Source organism: Rhinoderma darwinii, chromosome 4 (assembly GCF_050947455.1).
Source record: "Rhinoderma darwinii isolate aRhiDar2 chromosome 4, aRhiDar2.hap1, whole genome shotgun sequence".
Classification (NCBI taxonomy): Eukaryota; Metazoa; Chordata; class Amphibia; order Anura; family Rhinodermatidae; genus Rhinoderma; species Rhinoderma darwinii.
Genome location: NC_134690.1, coordinates 353,861,736 through 353,883,153, shown reverse-complemented (window position 1 = coordinate 353,883,153; position 21,418 = coordinate 353,861,736).

The following is a 21,418-nucleotide window of genomic DNA, read 5'->3' as shown; positions in this document are numbered from 1 at the left end:
CCAATGTCTACCGTTTCCCTATTATATATTAATAAGCCATATGCAGCAGTGCTGATAATGTAAGGTGTGACGGAATATGAGAGGTTTACTGCGTTCATCTCTGTTATTTTCTCTTCTGCGGCGCATGTCGCATGCGTTCTCTGCTGAACCCTGTGTACAGGAAATCCAGCCCAGCTTGTAGTTTTGTATATGAGAGACAACGTTATTTATTTTGTTCATTTCCCTTTCCAGTAACCACATATGGTTTTCATAAACCTTGCATTCTCGTGCCACCTACTGCTCACAAGCTGCATTTTGTAAAAGCCTCAATCTATATCAGCCGTGAATGTCTTCAAAATGAACAAATATCAGAATTGTTTTTCATGTGTTTGTTTTTATTATAGAAAGTAATGAGTAGAACTGTTAACAGAAAAAAAGAAAATAGAGAGTAGCTATTTTTTGTTTTCCTATAGTGATTCTCTGTTTCTTATTAGTAGTACTATATCATTCACTTTGGTCAGACAGTATCTCTACATTTAATGGCAAGGACAGGGTTTTGAAGGTGGTATAAGTGACCGCTGATTATTATAGGTGCACATCTGCTTTGCTATAACCAATGTTAAACACTAAGTCCGCAGGTAAAACATGTAAGACTTTTGCAGCAATTCTGTTGAAAGTAACAGATTTTCCGCTGTGGCAAAAACACACCATTTCCTGCGTTCTTGGCTGTAGAAAATTTTTGCTGCGTTTTTCTCAATGCTGGGAAAGATACGCACCGCAGGTCAATTTCTGTTTGGTATTTTTACGCAGCGTGTGAATGAGATTTGTTAAATCTCACCCACTTTGCTGCTACTGTATTCTGCTTTGTTTTTTCTGTCCGCAATTCCGTACGGGAAAATACGCATCAATTCCACTCCGTGTGGACAAGCCCTAAACAGGTTTTCTGACTTTTATGAATGATACCATGTTTAAAGAATAACATAATATGATTTCTGGGGGACAGACCATGGGACCAACAATATCATGATGATTAAGTGACTAAGGCACTTAGTGGAATGTCATGGCCCCTTCAGCTTTTCTGTGACAGCCAGAAATGTATATGGACAAAAAAAAACCCGCAAAAATGGCCATTGCCCCTTTGTACTTCTTCTAGAGCCCTTAATTCTAGGTATATCCTATCACTGCTAAACATTAGAAAATACCTTTTAAGAGGAGCTGTCACTAGGTCGTATAGGTTGAACTTGGTAACTGACCTGAATAGTGTTGTCTCCCTCATTCCAGCGCTGTTTTGTTTTTTTCTGGACCCCCGTTCCAGAGATATGGGCCACTGTTGTGTTGGCTATTTATATGCTAATTTGCTGTAGTTAGCCAACAGGGCATGAACTACCCTCAATCTGCCTCACGGTGATTGGTTAGCATCGGAGACAGGGGTGCTAGCTCCACCCTGTTGGCTAACTGCAGCAAATTAGCATATAGGGAGCTAATAGAAAAGCCAGTGGGCCATATCTCTGGAATGGCTGGGCCCAGGAAAAAAAGAAAAACAGCACTGGAATCAGGGAGAGAGAGATATTCAGGTGAGTAAACCAGTTAAACTTATATGACCTAGTGACAGGTTCTTTTTAAAGCGAGGACTTTGATTATAACTAAATAGTACAATGTACAAATAATACAGAAGCAGGTAGCAATGGCACCTAGTAAAAAGTACCTCTTGCTTATTCACTTTAAAGCAGCCTGTTGTTACCTTTTCCCTGTCTGCAGGTTCTCTGTAAATGTTCAGAAACACCCTCAGTCTCTTAACAAATCAGTTTTCAGTAAAATAGTAAATACTAGACAGGGAAGTGGGGTGTGAAGGTGGCAGATGAAGCAGTATCTACCTCAGTGTTGTGATGGGAGAAGAGAATCACGTTAGGCTCCGTTCAGAAACCAGGATGCAGTGCTGGATCTGTCACATGACTAATTCTACTGGTGCGCCGGACAGATCCTATTGACTTATAATGGGGTGCATCGAGTTATGTTGGGGTATGCGTTGTTTTGATGGGAAAAAATAGCTTTTCATGCAGCGCTATTCTTCCTGCCAAATCTGATGCAGATGTGAAAATAGTCTTATAGTCTTTCTGCCTTATAGTCTCTGTGTCTCAGCCTGTGTGGGAGACTCATGCTGTGAGAGGGGGGAGAGAGCATCAGGGAGAGGCAGCTGATCTCAAAGTACACAGTACAGCTCTGACATCACACAAGGAAGAGCCCAGCCACTCAGCACAGTTATAGATAGAGAATGAACAATAATAGCTGTTAATAGTGCGAACTCCAGACCTAATTTATATTGTAATCCTGAGCAAAACAAATAGCAATGGCTGCACCGGCTACTACTTAGTAGCTGTGTTGTGTATACTTGTTTGTACATAGACTTACATGTAAGTTAAAAAAAAATAAAAAAAATATTTTGTGTAAAGTGTTGTACTACAGCTAGAACAGTAGGTGGCACAAATGTATTACTTTTTATAAAAAAGTAATGTAAAGTGAGTGGAAATAATCTTGTTTAGGGTTTGTTCACATCTGCGTCAGGACTCCATTCATGGGTTCCGTCAGACTTTTCCATCAGGAAAACCCATGAACGGAATCCAAACTGAAACAAATAGAAACCATAGGTTTCCATTTGCATCACCATTGATTTCAATGGTGACGGATCCGGTGGGAATGATTTCCATTCGTCACCGTTGTGTAAGGGTTCTGTTGTTTTGACAGAATCAGTACCGTAGTCGACTGCGCTATTGATTGCGTCAAAACAACAGAACCCTTACACAACAGTGACAAACAGAAACCATTTGCACCAAATCCGTCACCATTGAAACCTATCAGATGCACAAAGCAGATTGCACAAAGCAGATGTTTAGTTACAGAAATTTAGGCAACAATTCTGCCTGGTGTGAATATACCCTAACAAGAGAAACTCTGAAACACTTAGGGTATGTTGACATGAGACATTTTGCTATATTTTCAGATTTTTCTGTTAAAATGACAAAAAAATTCCAGTCAAATTCCAGGAACACAGTTTTGATGCAGTTTTTTGGGTTGTTTTTTTTTGCATTTTTTAGTTACGTTTTTTTAAGCTAAAGCAAGAAGTGGATCGAATCGAACAGGAATGAAAGGTATAAATAAAAGACTGATGTATCTCCATTGTTTTGTGTCCACACCTGTGTTTGTGGCTATAGAAAAAGATAAAAAAGTACACGTCGCACATGGTGCATCATCCCAAGGTGATTGAAGTGTAACGTTAAATGAGGAATGGTGCTCACCTGATAGCGTTGTGCTGGGAGCACAACGTCCTTATTAGTAGTAGAGTTGGGGGCGGGGGGGGTCTGCAGCTTGGGATTCTTCCGGTGACCCGTAGGGTTCCGTTGACACAAATTGTAGGTATTCGATAGAAAAGAGGGAATCCCACTGAACGGCGCTGTTCCTCCCAAATGCAAACAAGATAGGTCCGACAGGTTCCTTCGATATAGAACTGCTGGTGTGGATTTCAATAAATTCATGGATTGCTACAGAGAAGATCTTTTAACCATTTATTGAATTTTTTTGTGAAGTAAAATACATAAAAATGAATGCTACGCGTTTCAAGACCGGACCGGTCTCTTCATCAGAAAAAAAACACAATGACGGTAACTCGCCTTTGACAGAAACTATATAGCCCGTCGTGAATCCACAAAGAGGCTCTGGGTCAGAGTTCATACATTCAAAGTTGAAAATAAATCAAACGTTTTTGTAAAAACACATTAAAATCATTAGGAGCATTGCCGAGTGTAGCGGTTACTGTTATCAGTTGTTTGGTGTGAACAGTCACAAAAATCAGAAAAATTGTTATCGATGTAAAGCTTCTTACATTCTAGGAAGGTGATTTCCAAACTACATTTTAAATGCAAAAAGCAGTGTCTGTTTAATTGTTCTCACTTATCTGTCACATAACAAGGGGAGGGGATATCCAAGCCGAAGATGATTTCAGTGGCTGGTTTAAATGTTTATATTATATGATGGTTTCAGTAATGATGTTGAGGCCTATGGGGCAGAAGGCGTTTAATTTATACATCCAAAAGACTTCACGTTTGTTCAGGGTGTCAAGGCTGTTACTCATTGATGGATCTACATGATCTATAGGTATGATGGTGTAGCAGTCAAAATCTTTGTTATGTTGTAATGTGCAGTGCCTCGATACACTATGTTGCATGAAACCTTTCATGCAGTTTGATCGGTGTTTATTCCGCCTACAGTGTAAAGGCTGTGTGGTTCTCCCAATGTATTGGAGCGGGCAAGAGCATTGTAATAGATCAATAACTGATTTGGACTTACAGGTAAGTTTATATTCAATCTCAAAAGTTTTCCCTGAATGAACGGAAGAAAAAGTCGTGATTTTATGTTTGATGATGTTGCCGCATAGACATCTTTTTTTGCCACATTTGAAGCTCCCCTTATTCAACGTCAGGGGAACCGGGTGATTTGGAATGGTCCATTGCCGGACTCTACTAGGGGCCAATCAATTTTTTAGTGTAGGAGCTCGGCGGAACGTCACTGAGGGTTTGGTATGGACATAATCAAGATTGATTTTCAGCCCTGTATTTTAAAGAAAAAACTGACAGCAAGCAGGGCTCTTAAAAATTATGAATTGAAACAAAAAGTATAATAAAATGTAGCATATACTTTTTATTCTTATTCAACAAAAAAGCATTATTTACATGAAAAACTCTGTCTGAGATATAGATCTTATGCCATACCTGTTTTTCGCCGGGCCAGCGACCTCAAATGGCGTGGCCTTTTGGACTATTAGAGTTTTTTTACATGTTTTTTGACACGGAAACAGCGTCGGAAAACGTGCCAAAAAATGAACGAAAATGCCTCCCATTGATTTCAGGAGGAGGAGTTTTTTTTCCCACGAGCGGAAAAACCGGGTCGCGGGAGAAAGAAGGGACCTGCCCTATCTTCGGGCGTTTACGCCTCTGACCTCCCAATGACATCAATGGGAGGCAGAGAAAGCGTATTTCACGGCATTCTATGCTTGCGGCGCTCAATGGCCGCGGGCGAAAAACACCACGAAAATCGGCGTGCAGGCAGAGAAAAATCGGACTTAAACTTCCAAACGGAATTCTGAGGCAGATTTTCCTCCTGCAAAAAACTCTGTGTGAACCCAGCCTTACTGGACAGAATAGGGGGTGGAGCTTATATGTTCACACAAAGTTTTTTGCAGGCGGAATTTTCCTCTCCCTGCATGCCGATTTTCACTGCGTTTTTCTCTGCATTTTTTGCCTGCGGCAATTGAGCGCTGCGGGCATAAAACACCGCAAACTACGCTTTCTCTGCCTCCCATTGATGTCAATGGGAGGTCTGAGGCGTAAACATAGGCGTAAGATAGGGCACGTCCCTTTTTTCTCCCGCGAGATGGTTTTACCTCTCGCGGGAAAAAGACGCCTCTTTCCGCGTCAAAAAACTCGTCAAAAAACTCTGTGTGAACATAGCCGGGAGGTATTCTTTTACTGCCTGATGTTAACCCTGAGAATTGAATCAATTTATAGTTGCAATGACCCTAATCTTTGTGCCTTGCCTCTCTTCTTATTTTCTTTTACACTTTAACCACTGATCTGCTCCTCTAACAACAGGGTGTTTAGAAAGCCCAGTAGCCAAAAATACTAGATGAGGAAAAATAAAACCAATTATAAATAATATAATCAGACTGTTCTACAGTACTTACACTTGCTGTTACTGTTCGGTTCACCCTCCCCCACCAACAAAGTATCTATTTATATGTGGAGATAATGTTCATGCAAATGTAGGAAACATGATAGCCATTTTCTTTCTGAGAACTATCAATGCAATTGATTTTATCCAAAATATGTATGAGAAATATAATATGGTAGATGCATACGTGTAATGAAGAGTACGTATGGAAGGATTATTGGCTTCCTGTGAAATTGGTCATAGTGCGCACATGTTTGTGTGTCTAGAATAGAAGATTAGATTGTAAATCATGCAGGATTCATGGTCTGAGGTCAGAGATTTAATATATATATATATATATATATATATATATATATATATATATATATATATATATATATATATATATAGTATCTTAACTATATGTGTATCTTAAAATAAGTTACCATCTTTCCCATCCAATGTTTCTGTAGTGTATCGGCTAAAAGACCTTTTAAGTCGCTAAAAACCAAAACATTTCATATTCTTTATTTAATTTAATTTTTAAAACAAAATTGATGATGAGTTTACAGTTCATTACCCTTAGCTCAGTTAGGTTGATCTGTTAAAAACAGTCCAGTAGATGGCAGCATTTCTCTATCTATATCTACATTTACCTAAAACCCTGCTGTGCTATATTTATCTATCAAGAGCTTGGAAAAGGTCCTGTAACTGAACTTGAATAGAACATTTAAAGGCTATGTACACCTTCCAAAGTGGATTTTTTACATTTATTTTTTTGGGAATAAAAATGTGTATGGTGCAACTTTGTAATTACATTTTATTAAAAACTATTCTTACTTTTTGAGATACAGCTGCTTTGTATTCTGTATCCAGAGCAGCTGTATCTAGCGCTGAATCCTGTACCTGTCCGGTCCGCAGGACTGACGGGTTCAGTGTCAGCACAGAGGATCCGCCTGTAATCGATAACATCTCAGTTCATAACTTAGCCCTTATTCACACGACAGGGTTTCCCGGCCGAGTGACGGCCGTTCATAAAACGGCCGTCACCCGGCTGCAGTAGGAACAATAGACCCCTAATGGGGCTATTCACACGACCAATTTTTTGACGGCCCGGGAAACATGGCCGTCAAAAAATGGGACATGCCCTATTTTCGGCCGTTTACCCGGCCACCCGGCTCCCATAGAAGTCTATGGGGCCGGGTAATACACGGCCATCACCGGAATGTGTCCCGAGTGATGGCCAAGTATTCCGTCGCTCGCTCCCTCCTCACAGCGCAGAGTGCATGTGAGGAGGGGGAGTTTATGCCATTCGGACTAAATGGCTGTACGCTAGAGGTAAGTTTATACACTGTGTGGCAGGGTCTGGGTGTACATCAGGTGAAAGGGAGCACTGCGCTGGCTCCCTTCCCCTGCTTGTTTTAAAATCGCCCTGGCCCGGCGACTCCTCCCATGGCCGATGGCGCCGCTAGCAGCTGCTACTGCTGTAGCGACGCCACTATAGCAGAGCAGGGAGGTATCTCCCTGCTCTGCTATGTGCTAGCCCCACTTTAGCTCACTGAAGGAGCGGAATCCCCGTGTGTTCGGGGATTCCGCTCCTGGACAGAGCGCTTCATGTCTCTGTCCATATCTGGACAGTGACATCAGGGGAAACTCCTGAAGCGGAATCCCCGAACACTCTGTGACCGGGGATTCCACACCAGGCGACGCCAGTAACGTTCAGTGTCCATAAATGGACACAGACAACAGGGGCTTTTCCTGAAGTGGAATCACCGGCCACATAGGGATTCCCCTTCAGGAGTTGCCCCTGATGTCACTGTCCAGATATGCCCGGCCCGGAACGGATGCAAAATGAAAGCAAACCGGCCGGGAAAAACGGCCGATTTTATCGGCCGACACTCGGGCTCGGGCGGGACCCTGTCGTGTGAATAAGGCCTTAGACGTGATCGATTACAGGTGGATCTCTGACACGCAGGACCTGCTGACACTGAACCCCTCAGTCCCGCTGACCTGACGGATTCAGGTCTCAGCGCATGAAACAGTGGCTCTGTGTACAGAATACTATGTAGCTGTAAATCAAAAAGTAAAAATAATTTTTAATAAAAACTAATTAGAAAGTTGCACCAAACAAACTGATACTCATTTTTATAAAATAAATTAAAATTAAAATTCTTTCCAAGGTGAATATAGCCTTTAAGGAAGAAAAGTCTATAGGGTCGGGTTCATGGATCGTGCTTGAAGCCACATTTGTTTTGCTTTTCTTTTGCTAAATCTCTGAATAGATCCAAAGAGAAAGTGAAGTGCACATCCCTGCCTCTGACCTTGATATAGTGTGTAAAGACTTGGCAATATTCATTGTGAATTTTTTGTTTTTAACATTAATTTTCTTTCTGGTGATTCTTTTGTTTTGACCCTATGTGACAAAAATCTATTCATTGTCCACTGTCCTCAACTGACGTGATGATGACGTTTGTCACTATATATCTCCAGAAACTTCTGCTCTATACGTAGTTATACTGTTGAATTCCCATATGTGCATAAACTCTCTACAACAGGAGAAGGTTTTATTTGTCAGCCTCTGGAGATATAGGCCAACATGTATTATAATGGCTTATTTTACCCCAATGAGATGGAAAAAGTTAGTTGGCGCGCACCTCTTGATAAAATCTGGTGCATTTGGAATTGTCTGACTATTTGCATTTCTCTCTATGCCTCTATGAGCAGCCGTTCATTTGTGCCACTAATATGCGCCTTTGTAAACTTTGCCTTTGATAAATGGTCTAAAAGTACATTTTCATCTTGAGCACGTCCACCTTTCTCATCTGTTTTCTTTTTGTGTAATCTTAGATGTGACTTTTTTTAACCTGCGCATTTTCTACCCAAATCAAGTGTAAACTGACTAATAAATAAGGGCCAATAACTGCAATGGAGTGCTTACTGCAGTTCAGAATGAGATTTGTAAATGTCTGGTAGTTTGGTCAACTCTTCTTTTGTAAATTCCTGCAGATCTCTCAGGTTTTATGGCTTCCTTTTCTTACCAGAAGTTTCAGCTTGGTCCACTGATGTTCATAGGATTCAGTTCAAAGAACTCATAGCAAGCCACATCAGAATGGTCAATGTTTTTTCTCATCCATCTTTTGGTACTTTTTGTGAAATGTTTTGGTTCATTATCCTCCTGGAAGACCAAAGACCTATGACTTAGATGCAGCTTTCTGACACTGGGAAGTATATATCACTCCAAACTGTCTTTATAGTCTTATAATTTCATTTTACACTACACAAATTTTATGTACCGAGTGCCAGATACAGCAAAGCATCCTCTGAACATCAGTGAGCTTCACAGAATTGATGGGGAATTAATTTTAAAGCATTTTTTTGTTTCATGTGAACATTTACAGAATTTGTGACATTTGCTAAAAACGACTACTTTAACTCTGTTTAATTTCCTCAAAAGGATGTTTCTTTCGCAAAGACTGCAACTTTTCAAAATGCCTTCTGACAAACTGCAGTTAGGGTTTTTAGGGATTCCCTTGGGTCCTCTATCAAGGAGCTCATTTTAATTCACACTGTAACACATAGTACAACTTGGAACTGTTGCACTCTGAGCTTGTAAGTCAGCTGGAATTTGTCTTAAAGAGGCTCTGTCACCAGATTTTGCAACCCCTATCTGCTATTGCAGCAGATAGGCGCTGCAATGTAGATTACAGTAACGTTTTTATTTTTAAAAAACGAGCATTTTTGGCCAAGTTATGACCATTTTTGTAGTTATGCAAATGAGGCTTGCAAAAGTCCAAGTGGGTGTGTTTAAAAGTAAAAGTCCAAGTGGGTGTGTATTATGTGCGTACATCGGGGCGTTTTTAATACTTTTACTAGCTGGGCGCTCTGAAGAGAAGTATCATCCACTTCTCTTCAGAACGCCCAGCTTCTGACAGTGCAGATCTGTGACGTCACTCACAGGTCCTGCATCGTGTCGGCCACATCGGCACCAGAGGCTACAGTTGATTCTGCAGCAGCATCAGCGTTTGCAGGTAAGTCGATCTTACCTGCAAACGCTGATGCTGCTGCTGCAGAATCAACTGTAGCCTCTGGTGCCGATGTGGCCGACACGATGCAGGACCTGTGAGTGACGTCACAGATCTGCACTGTCAGAAGCTGGGCGTTCTGAAGAGAAGTGGATGATACTTCTCTTCAGAGCGCCCAGCTAGTAAAAGTATTAAAAACGCCCCGATGTACGCACATAATACACACCCACTTGGACTTTTACTTTTAAACACACCCACTTGGACTTTTGCAAGCCTCATTTGCATAACTACAAAAATGGTCATAACTTGGCCAAAAATGCTCGTTTTTTAAAAATAAAAACGTTACTGTAATCTACATTGCAGCGCCTATCTGCTGCAATAGCAGATAGGGGTTGCAAAATCTGGTGACAGAGCCTCTTTAAAGTTGACCTTGTTTTTCCACCGATGTCTGAACAGCCTTTCTGAAGAACCTTGATTTAGTTGTTTTTTCTTCCAGTGTTTGTCTCAATAATACTGGAAATGACAGTCAAGAAAATATCAAACTCCTTGTAGATGATGGTCTAGTCTTTGAAGGCTTTACCTTGACTATACTTGGCTTTTGCCTTCTTTCTCGCCACCACAGAAAACTCCTACCTAAGAAAAGACTTTTCTTCATTCAAACTGTCAGAATGAGTGATTATAATATTACAGACACTAATGAGATGATCGTCTATAGCAAGAACGGCAACAAAACAATTGTTCATATGACTTCTAAATATTACAAATAATACTGTTCAGGCCATTTTACAATGTCTTTTTAGAATAAACAAGAATTTGACTGTTTTTGTTTTGTGCCACTGCAAATTAAGCACATGTATGTGTAGATGACCAAGGATCTTCTCATCTCAACACTTTTCAGGATGAATTGTTCATTATTTGAATAAAATGCAAGGGTACCAGTAATTTCAGCCTTGTCTGTATTAAAGGCTATGTACATCTTTTAAATCTTTTTTTTTTTTTTTTTTATAATACAAATGTTTAGTGTGTTTGGTGCAACTTTCTAAATATTTTATATTAAAAATAATTTTTACTTTTTGAGATACAGCTGCTTTATATCCTGTATACAGAGCAGTTGTATCCAGCGCTGAATCCTGTATCCTTTAGGTCAGCAGGACTGACAGGTTCAGTGTCAGCGGGTGATAACTTAGATGTGATCAATAACAGATGACACGTAGGACCCGCTGTCACTGAACCTGTCAGTGCCGCTGACCTTGCAGATTCAGGTCTCAGCGCAAGATACAGCTGCTCTGTATACAGGATACAAAGCAGCTGTATCTCAAAAAGTAAAAATCATTTTTAATAACAAGTATATAGTAAGTTGCACCAAACTAACTAATAGAGATTTTTAGTTAGAAAAAAAACCAAAACGATTTCTATGGTGTACACAGCCTTTAAAAAAAAAAAAAAGCAAAGGATTCCTCCATTTTATCCTCATCATTGTAAAACTATGTTATGACTGGAGTTTTCCATTAACGGGGGCCTATACTATAAACAGATAGTCATAAACAGTGTAAATTGTAAGATATATTTTATTATGTCAAATATATGATGTAGCGAAAAGTTCCAAGATATTGTGATTGAGAGGGGGTCAAAGACTAAGTTTCAGTCGCGTGCATATTTGCAACTCTGTGGATGGAGCTGCCTACATAGAAATGACACCTTGAAAAAGCTAATTACGTGAAACGCGCATCGTGGCACTTCCTGGGCACATTGATTACTTCATACTAATGCGTTAAATACTTGGTTTTTGATACCTTATGGGACTTGGCAGGTTTTGGATATTTTGAGAGACTGCATGGGGGCCCCTCAGTCTCGGCCATTGTGCAGTGCTTAATATAACTCTTGGTTTACATTTTCCTCATTTGTGGTTGCTGACTACTCATACTTAACAAACACTACTCCCTGTCTGCCTTATGCTGTGGATATACTTAAAGATTACCACTCTGTCCAGTCACACTATTTGATATTATATCTTTATGTGTTTTTACCACCATTCAGATGATGACCTACCATTTGTGTCCCATACATGGTATTTTATACCCATTGTGTTAGACTATTGACATCACTCTCTCCTTTTTTGACTTGCTATGTATTTCCATACATGACCATTAATCCAAAATATTGATGTCTTGTCTTTTTGTATGGCCCTTATACAGTTAATCGTATTTGGCTCTCCTGTGTATTTCAAACTACTTTGTTTCCATGTATTTAATAAAAAATTAGATTTGTCTATTTTCATACTATTTATAGTGACTCCCTTCTTTCTTTCTTGTATGCAAATTATATTTGGAGTTTCTAATAAAGTCACTACGGAGGCATTATACGTGATTCAGGGATCGCCTAGCCATTTATTTGTCCTGAGAGACATATGTTTATGAATTTACTACATAGAAATGAGTATAAGCAGTTCATTCCAGTTTTTCTGAGCTCCTCTTAGTGGTATAATTGTGTTAATATGTATTACAAAGTATAAGCACTGTAAAACCACATATGTGTAGATAATCCCCCCCAAAAAAATGGCAGTGTAAGCCTTTTCAGTGTTACTCACCTATTCCAGTTGCATGACTGGGTCCCCGCTCCAGGCAGGACACACCTGACTCACCTCTCCGCCGCTCCAGCGTTGCCACTGTTGTCTCCCAAAGCTCTAGAATTCATGGCCACAGCCCTCTTCCTCCTCCCTGCCATCTGCCATGGCAACCCATGCCAAATGCTACCTGCTGATTATGATATTTCCTTGCATTTATTTATTGTATCTATATTGTACCTGAACATAAACTTGACTTTGACCCTGACATTAGTCTTGAATTCTTTGCCTAGTACCTGTTGTATAACTCCTGGTTTTAACCACTGGCTATCTCCTGACTATACTCTTGTCTCATCCTCTGGCCTTTCACATCTCTAACCTCTTCCCTTGGCTACGTTTCTGACTATGCTACTGCTCCTTCAGCGCTCCTGCCACCAATTGGTGACTATTTTGGGAACCCTGACCTTGGAATCAGACCGGGAAAGTCCATACCTCCTTGCGGGGGTTAAGCCTGAAGAAAGAGATTCCTTAGACTCTGCAATACAGTATAGCCAGAGCCAAACCGAGGATCCACATCTCTGGTGAGATATGTAACAGAATCAGCAGGCCATGCATCCTAAAAGCACTGCAATGTCATGTCCACAGACTGTAGATTTTTACGAACTTGCCAAACAAGTGCAAGAAATTATACAGGCACTCCGAGGAATTTTTAATCATCTATCATCAATGGTCTAGAAAATCTACATTATGCCTTCCACTTTGGCCCCTCCGCTTCATTTTTCTGTACGCCCACGGTTCAATGGGGATCATAAAGTCTGTCTAAGGTTTATCAACCAGTGTTCTATACACTTTGAACTGTGTTTTCAGCAATTCCACTTTGACCAAAGTAAGGTGTCCTCTGTGATTTTGTTTCTCTCAGGAGAAGCTCTGGCATGGACATCATCCTTTTGGGAATGAAACTACCCAAGTTTTTTCTGATCTTCTTCCTGACTACATTTTGGAGAGTCTTCGAGGAACCTGGCCATTCCTCTTACACAGCCTCTGCCCTGTTACTTCTTCAAATTAAATCTACGTGGGGTCTACAATCTAATTTAGATTCAAGGGGGAGACGAGTGAAAGACTTCTTTCTACACTCCGTTAGGGCATTATGAATATCTAGTGATGCCCTATGTTGAATTGCTCTTGCTGTCTACAGTTTTTAAACAATATCTTCAGGAATGTTCCAACATGTGTAAGTCTGCCTAGACGATATCCTTATACAGTATACTTCAAGGATCTGAAGAGCCATTGACAGCATGTCTGCTCCGTGTTGCTACGCCAAGTTGGAGAAGCGTTTTTATTTTTAAAAAACAAGAGCTTCCTCTCCTGACCTACATTATTTCTTCTGGGTACTGGGAAGCCTCTGCGCTTCATCACTCGCATCAACCTGTGGGTCTGAAGGCTCTTCAGAGATTTCTTGGCTTCACAAATTATTACCGTCAAGTCATCCCGAATTTCTCACAGGTAGTTTTGCCCCTCACTGCTTTTACATGGAAAGGAGCAAATACTAAAGACTGGCCAACTTCTGCAGTTCAAGCCTTTAGTCATCTCAAGTCCTCTCTTGCCTGCTCTGGTTCTCCATCATCCGGATCACAATAGGCAATTTTTTCTATGAGTCGATGCCTCCTCGATTGGTGTTGGTGTGGTTCTCACCCAGCAGTCAAGAAACAAAATAAGTGCTTGTAGAACGGCTTCTTCTGTAAGAAATTCTCTAGAATACAATTAGCACATTGGTGATCAGGAATTGCTGCCAGTGATTTTCTTGGACAATACTGAATTTCCTGTGACCATATTAATTGACCACAAGAATCTAAAATACCTCCAGTGTGCCCATAGATTTGCTAAACCTACATTATCCAGGCTTGCCAATAATAAATACCAAAGACAATGTGTTTCACATAAAAAAAGTTTCTCTTTATTAATAAATACATATAGACAAAAGTTAATTTACCCCCAAAGACAGACAAAATTAGAACATAAAATCACTCTGGGGTGAGATCCACCCATCACAACATGTCAGTAGTACTCAAAAAGTCATTTGTAAATTGAGGCATGCCATGAACTAGGCTATGCATCTGGAATAAAGCCCTAAGGCAGCAGACCATAATAAATATTACATAGATGAATTACCTGTGGTAGACATGGTGAAATAAAGGGGGAAGTCACCCCACAGAGCACTTAACGCGAGTTTTGCAACCTTTGTCAGGAGATGTGAAGGCTACTGCTCACATGGTTTAAACACTAACGGTTGATGACAGTATCAAATGGCGTATGTCACATCTGGGGTCCCGGTCGGCACAGACCTTTCATGTCATCAGCATCAGACCCCATGAGCACCAGTATGCCCAAAACAGGAACTATACCATGACAACTTCCGGTACTGCGCAGAGTCGGTTTAGGAGAGAGCATGCGCCCTGTACCTAGGTAAGAGATCAAGCCTAATCTAAAATTTGTTAAATAGATTATTACTAACAAAATAAATGTTCCAAGCTCACCATTTATTCTTATATTACGATATTTACGTAATTTAGAGAAAGGACATAAGAAGTATTAAGAGGAAGGGAAGTGGTGCGAGCCAAATGCCATGAAGACCCAAACAGCGTTACACACTGAAGGGCTGCCCATAAACTTAATCTATGACAAGCATGTTGGGCCCTTTTTTTCTCACAATTTTTTTTTTATTCCAACTGTTTGTGGCTTAAATGGTTCACATCTACAGTGAGAAACGTAATATTCAATATAGTATTCTTCTGTATTTTTGATTCCACTGTCCAGAGCATTATGCACATGGCACAGGTTGTGTGCACAGAGCCGTATGGAGGCACACAGTGTCCCTGTGGTTCCCTACTTTGGTCCCACAGGCACACTGTTTGCTGCCATGTGCAGCAGATACTCTCCCCTTATTGCATAATATGGCATCCGATGAAGCATGTCACAATTTTTCTTCTGTCTGATTCATATGGAATCCTCCCCAAAAAAAAAACCTCTGTATGCATCTGTGTAAAATTGGAAGCATACAGATGTACATTTTGGCCCCACAGAGGTCTACGGGCTCTGTATTATGGCTTCGTACAACTTGGAGGGTGTACTGAGTTGTCATACAGTAGTGTGTATGAGCCCTTAATTACATGTCTTAATTGTCTAAGGACTCATTTACATAGGTAAAGCTGAGGTCTAGACTTCCTTCTCTTTTTTTCTGATCCCAGCAGGAGAAAAGATAAAAACATTTCTGCTGAAATCTAATCACATTTTGGGATTATTATATAATGTAGGCTTGAATACGAAGGTTTTGCAAAAACACAGCATAAAAAGAGAATATCTGAGCATCTAAATGAAATGAATTAGGAAATTAGCCTTTTGATAAGCAATACAAGTTTGCAGGACCGTAGTTCACACAATAGAAGTGTTTTCATAGTATATCCTGTATGTACACTGCTTGGTCTGCAGTGTACAAATTTCCTGACTGAATAATTAAATTAATCTTTTACGTGACAGGTGCAGTATCCACCAGGTGTCAAGTGGACGTACCTACACCATTCAGCAATAAGATTGAAACCATCTGCCTAATTTGTGTACATCCCAATCATCCCCCCAAAATAGTTCTGACCCGTTGAGTCCACATGGACTCCATAAGACCTCTGAAGACAGGGCCTAGATGGATTGGACTTTTTCAGCACATCCCAAAGATGATTGAGATCTGGGGGATGTGGAGGCCAAGGCAACACCTTGGACTCTTTGTTGTGTATATTAAATCATTCCTGATTTTTTTTTCCCGTTTTGCAGGGTGCATTATCTTGCTGAAAGAGGCCCCTGTCATTAGGGAATACCGTTGCTATGAAGGGGCATGCATTGTTTAGGTAGGTGGTACAGTAGATGTCAAATAAACTTTCAAATGAACATTGCCCAGAGTAGAACATTGTAAAACATTGAGAATCATATTAACTCTGTCGGCTTGCCTTCTTCCCATTGTGTATCCTAATGCCATTTTCACCAACATACTCCAGGTACAGAAAGCGAAGGACACGCACGCGGCTGTCCACATGATGTGAAAGAAAACGTGATTCACCAGGCCATCTTCTTTCATTGCTCCATGGTCAAGTTCTGAAGCTCACATTGCCCATTGTAGACACTTTTTCCAATAGAAAGTGATCTGCATGGGCACCCTGAGTGGTCTGTGGCTATGCAGCCCTAAAAGCAGCAAGCTGTGATTGACTGTGTACTCTGAATACCTTTTTAATATATGCAGCATTCATTTTTGTTCAGAAGTTTGTGCTACAGTAGCTCTTCTGTGGGATCAGACCAGGCAGACTAGCCTTTACTCCCCACACGCATCAATGAGCCATGACCCTGTTGCCGATTCTCCAGTTTTACTTACTTGAACCACTTTTGGTAGGTACTAACCACTTTTCCCCGGGAACACCCTACCAGTTTGTAGATGCTCTGACCTAGTTATCTGGCTATCACCATTTGGCCCTTATCAAAGTACTTATGCCTGCCTATTTTTCCTACTTCCAACACATTAACTTCAAGAACTGACTGTTTACTTGCTGCCTAATATATCCCACCCCTTGATAGATGTCATTGTTACTAGATAATTAATGTTATTCTCTTCACCTGTCAGTAGCTTTAAAGGAATAGTGTCACGAAAAAAAAAAAATTTACATCAGTTTGATTTTAGTGTTTTATTAAAAACTTTTATATTTATTTGTGTGTTTGTGTTTTACTTTTTTTTATTTTTGAACTTTTTCTTCCCTATGGGGGCTGCCATTTTTTTTTCCATTTCTGTATGTGTCGATTAACGACACATACAGACATGGAATACGGCACATACAGTCCCATAGTGAATACGAACGGGGCCCGTTCCATCCACTATGCTGTACGCCGTCTGTGTGGGAACGGCGCATGCGCCGCTCCCACACAGTCCAAGTTGAACTGTGCGACGTCCGGCGCGATTTTCCTGTGGACCGAAAGTCGCGGCCGGACAGTAAGATTACTACTTCCGGTCTCGGCTTCCGGACTTGTGCACTTGGAGCGGGAGGTAGCAGACGGAGCGGACGGACCGGAGGGAGCGGCGGCGGCTGGAGCAGGTAAGTTATTTCTGTGTATGTAAGTGTTTTACTGTGTGTTTACTAGTGTATGTAAACCTACTACACTGTGTGTTAGCTCAAAAATTGGTGACACACAGTGTAGGAGGTTTGACCGTTCAATCCCCTCGTTTCTCCCGGCACTAGCCAGGATAAAGGAGGGGGGGATTTTGAGAGCTCACTAGAGCGAGTGAGTTTTCTCAAATTTTGCAGCATAAAGCAATGTGGTTGCTTTACCACATGCAATGCTGCAATTTTGGGAATTGCTCCATCTAGTGACCAGCACTGGGAAATATTATAAATTAGAATCTAATTTCTAATATTTCCTGACTCGTGAAAAAAATTAAAAAAATTAGAACAATGTTTAATCACCTATACACTAATTGTTTAACTAAAAAAAAAATACATTTTTTTCTAGCGTCACATTCCCTTTAATGGTATTTTTGAATGGTGTATAGGGAAAAATAAATCTCTGTAACCTTGGTCCATGACCTTGCTTGCCAATTGGTTACATACAATAAGATGCACTTGACTGTGTAGACTAAGGTTCATACTGAATCATTGTATGGAGATGATCCAAATGATGCTTCGAAACCTTGACTTCAGTTAGTAACGATAACTTTGACTGCAGTTAGTAACAATACATATTTTTAGTTAGATAGGTTTAAAAAAGACACAGGTCCATTAAGTTTAACCTTTGTCAATCAATTACACGCCTTTCAGTGTTAGATTAGTTATAACCCTTAAAATTAATGCCATTCGTCAGTAAGTAAACATCTAGTTTTTTTTAAATGCTAACACAGTATCTGGCATAACTACCTCTTTCGGTTCCATAGTTTGACTACTCTAAGGGTATATTCACACGCACTATTTACGGACGTAATTCAGGCGTTTTACGCCTGGAATTATGGTCGAAAATACTGCTTGAAAGCGTCGGCAAACATCTGCCCATTCATTTGAATGGGTTTTACGATGTACTGTGCAGACGGTCATTTTTTTTATGCGCCGCTGTCAGAAGACTTCGCATAAAAAAGACGCCCGCGTCAAAGAAGTGCATGTCACTTCTTGGGACGTAATTGGAGCCGTTTTCCATTGACTCCATAGAAAAACAGCTCCAATTACGTCCGTAGTGGACGCTACGAAAAACGCCTGCACATGCCATTACGTCTGAAATTCAGGAGCTGTTTTTGCCTGAAAACAGCTCCGTAATTTCAGCCGTAATGGACGTGCACGTGTGAACATACCCTAACTCTAAAGAATCCTTTCCTTCATTATTCTAACTGCAAAGAATCCTTTCCTATTGTAATGAATCGGGGTAGGGAGAGGAACAGGTGAGCCCTAATCTACCCGCAACTCAGTCCCTGCCTACTTGCACGGCCCGTCCTAAGTGACGGCGTACAACTGGGCGACGGTCCCTACGCTCAGTAAGTGCAAGACAGGCCACACAAGACAAGGGCACACAGAAGCAAGGGGGGGTTGGGGCAGTTGCCCACGGAGACACCGTGAGCAACAGGGAATGGTGAACGAGCCGAATCAAATGAGGGGAGTACGTAGTAGCAAATCAGAGCAGGAGAATAGTCAGGCAAGTCAGGGTCAACAAGTAACAGCGGTCAATCGGGTGAATAGCAGGAATCGCAGAGCCTGGAAACCAGACAATCACAGGCAAGGAGCATGCTGCAAGTGAGGGTATAAATAGACCAAGGGCGGGAGCTAGAACTGTCAGGCCAGGCTGTGATAGGTTCTCCCTCTCCTCAGCCTGCAAGCCTGAGTGGTAACAGATCGCGTCACTCTAGCAGACCTTGGAGCTGATGAGGGCTGATTAACCCCGGGCGTCAACACAGAACCTGTGTCTGGCAAACCCTTTACACATATATTGATATCTGAAACGTCTTTCTTTCACACGCAATGAATGGCCACTGGTCCTTTGTAAAGACCTTGGAAAGAACAGATTATGTGCTACTTCTCTGTATTGACCACACATATATTTATACATGTTAATAAGATCACCTCTAAGGTGTCTTATTTCCAAGCTGAACAAGCCCACTTTCCCTAGCCTTTCATTGTAAGAGATACCTTTCGTCCCATTAAATAATCTAGTTGATCGCCTTTGAACCCTCTCCACTTCTCCTATATCCTTTTTACAATTTGAATCCCAAAACTGAATTCCATATTCAAGATGTGTATTTACAAGGGATATATACTAGTCCTTCTCAATGAATTAGAATATCATCAAAACGTTACTTTATTTCAGTCATTCAATTCAAAAAATGAAACTCATATATTATATAGATTCATTACACGCAGAGTGATCTATTTCCAGCATTGTTTTCTTTTAATGTTGATGATTATGACTAACAGTTAATGAAAACTCAAAATTTAGTCTTTCAGAAAATTAGAATATTGGGTAAAAGCTGAAGATTGTAGACTCCTGGTGTCACACTCGAATCAGCTAATCAACACAAAACACCAGCGAATGTTTCCTAAGCCTTTACAAGGACTGGTCTGTTGCTCAGTGTCCAAAGTCCTGTTTACAGATGAAAGTAAATTTTGCATTTCATTTGGAAATCAAGGTCCCAGAATCTGGAGGAAGAGTGGAGAGGTATCATTCCAAGTTGCTTGTGGTCCAGTGTGAAGTTTCCACAGTCAGTGATGGTTTGGGGAGCCATGTCATCTACTGGTGTTGGTCCACTGTGTTATATCAAGTCCAGAAGAGGCTGGACGCAGCCTGCAGGGCTTAGGAGGGAAGCCTCCATGACAGCCCTAGGAGGGAAAGGGTTAAGTGTTGAGGGAAAGTTAGAAGGAGGTGGAGGAGGGACAAGGAGGAGTTGGGGGCCGTTACTGAGCTTCCCGCTGTTTTCGGCATTGAGCCGGAAGCAGCGGGAGGAGTAACACGCAGCTAGACAAGCTCCCCGTTGCCCCGCTCTGTGTGCCATGTCAGAGGCTGCAATACTTGCGCAGCTGCGCGCCGCTGCTGTGCACCACGGTCCCGGATGGTTGGAGGAGACCGTGGCAGCACTGACAAGAATCCCGGACGCCGAATCGCCACGTCAGGCCCGGCGTTCGAGGTCTGTTGTTGGGGACAGGCTCCCCTCCCCCGGCCCCCTTCCTAGCAGTAATATGGCGGCGGGGGGGGAGTCGGCAACACCCGCTCCTGCTCAGAGCAGGCTGGGAGCGTCGCCAGGGGTGATGGTGACTCAGGCTGGGTCTACCCGTTGCTCTCGGCGGTCCCGACCTCCAGAACGCCTCAGCCCGGAGGTGGTCCCGCGGACACGGCGTCGCAGGGGGAGCCCTAAAATGGACGCTGCAGGCCAGGCAGCTGGGAGGGCCGCCTCTTCCCAGGCCCTGCGTCCTGGCAGGAATCCCCGGCCGCGACGGGGTCCGGCGGTTATCAGGGAGTCGCAGGCCAGGCTCCCTGTCACCCCTCCCCCATCAGATGCAAGATTTGGAGGACAAGTTACGGCCGCCCCGCCTGGTGATGTTCCGGCCAGGGGGCAGGCTTCATCAGGATCGTCGAGACGGACGCCTAGACCTGCAGCGACGTCGAGGCAACAGGTCCGGTCGGAAGTCTGGGTCCCTGCGGTCGGGCGGCAGGTTGCCGGCCCATCGGTCAGCGCGTCATCATCCCCGTTTCGAAGATGTCGGTGGGATGGCCAGTCGTCTGCGAGAGAGGAGCTGGAGGAAGGGGAACTGGACGTGTATCGGCGAGGTCAGGATGGTCCGGCTGACGGGAACACAGCGCCTGTGCAGCCCGGTGAGTGTATAACTCCATCTTTGTCGTATCCAGCGATTTTTATGTCGGGTGTCGGCGGGGGGGCTGCTAGCGTCGCATCGGTGGCCGGTAGTGGCGCGAGCGGGCGCAACGGCGCAGGTCTGGCGGACTTAGTGGGTTGCTTGCGGGAGCTGGTCGGGCGCCTAGATAGGGCGGCGGCGCCAGTAGTTACGGAGGTGTCCCCGGCAGTAGTTTGGGAAGGCCCCAGGGACGGGGGATCGTTGCAGGCGCGGCCCGGGATGGCGGCTAGAGAGGCGGTCGC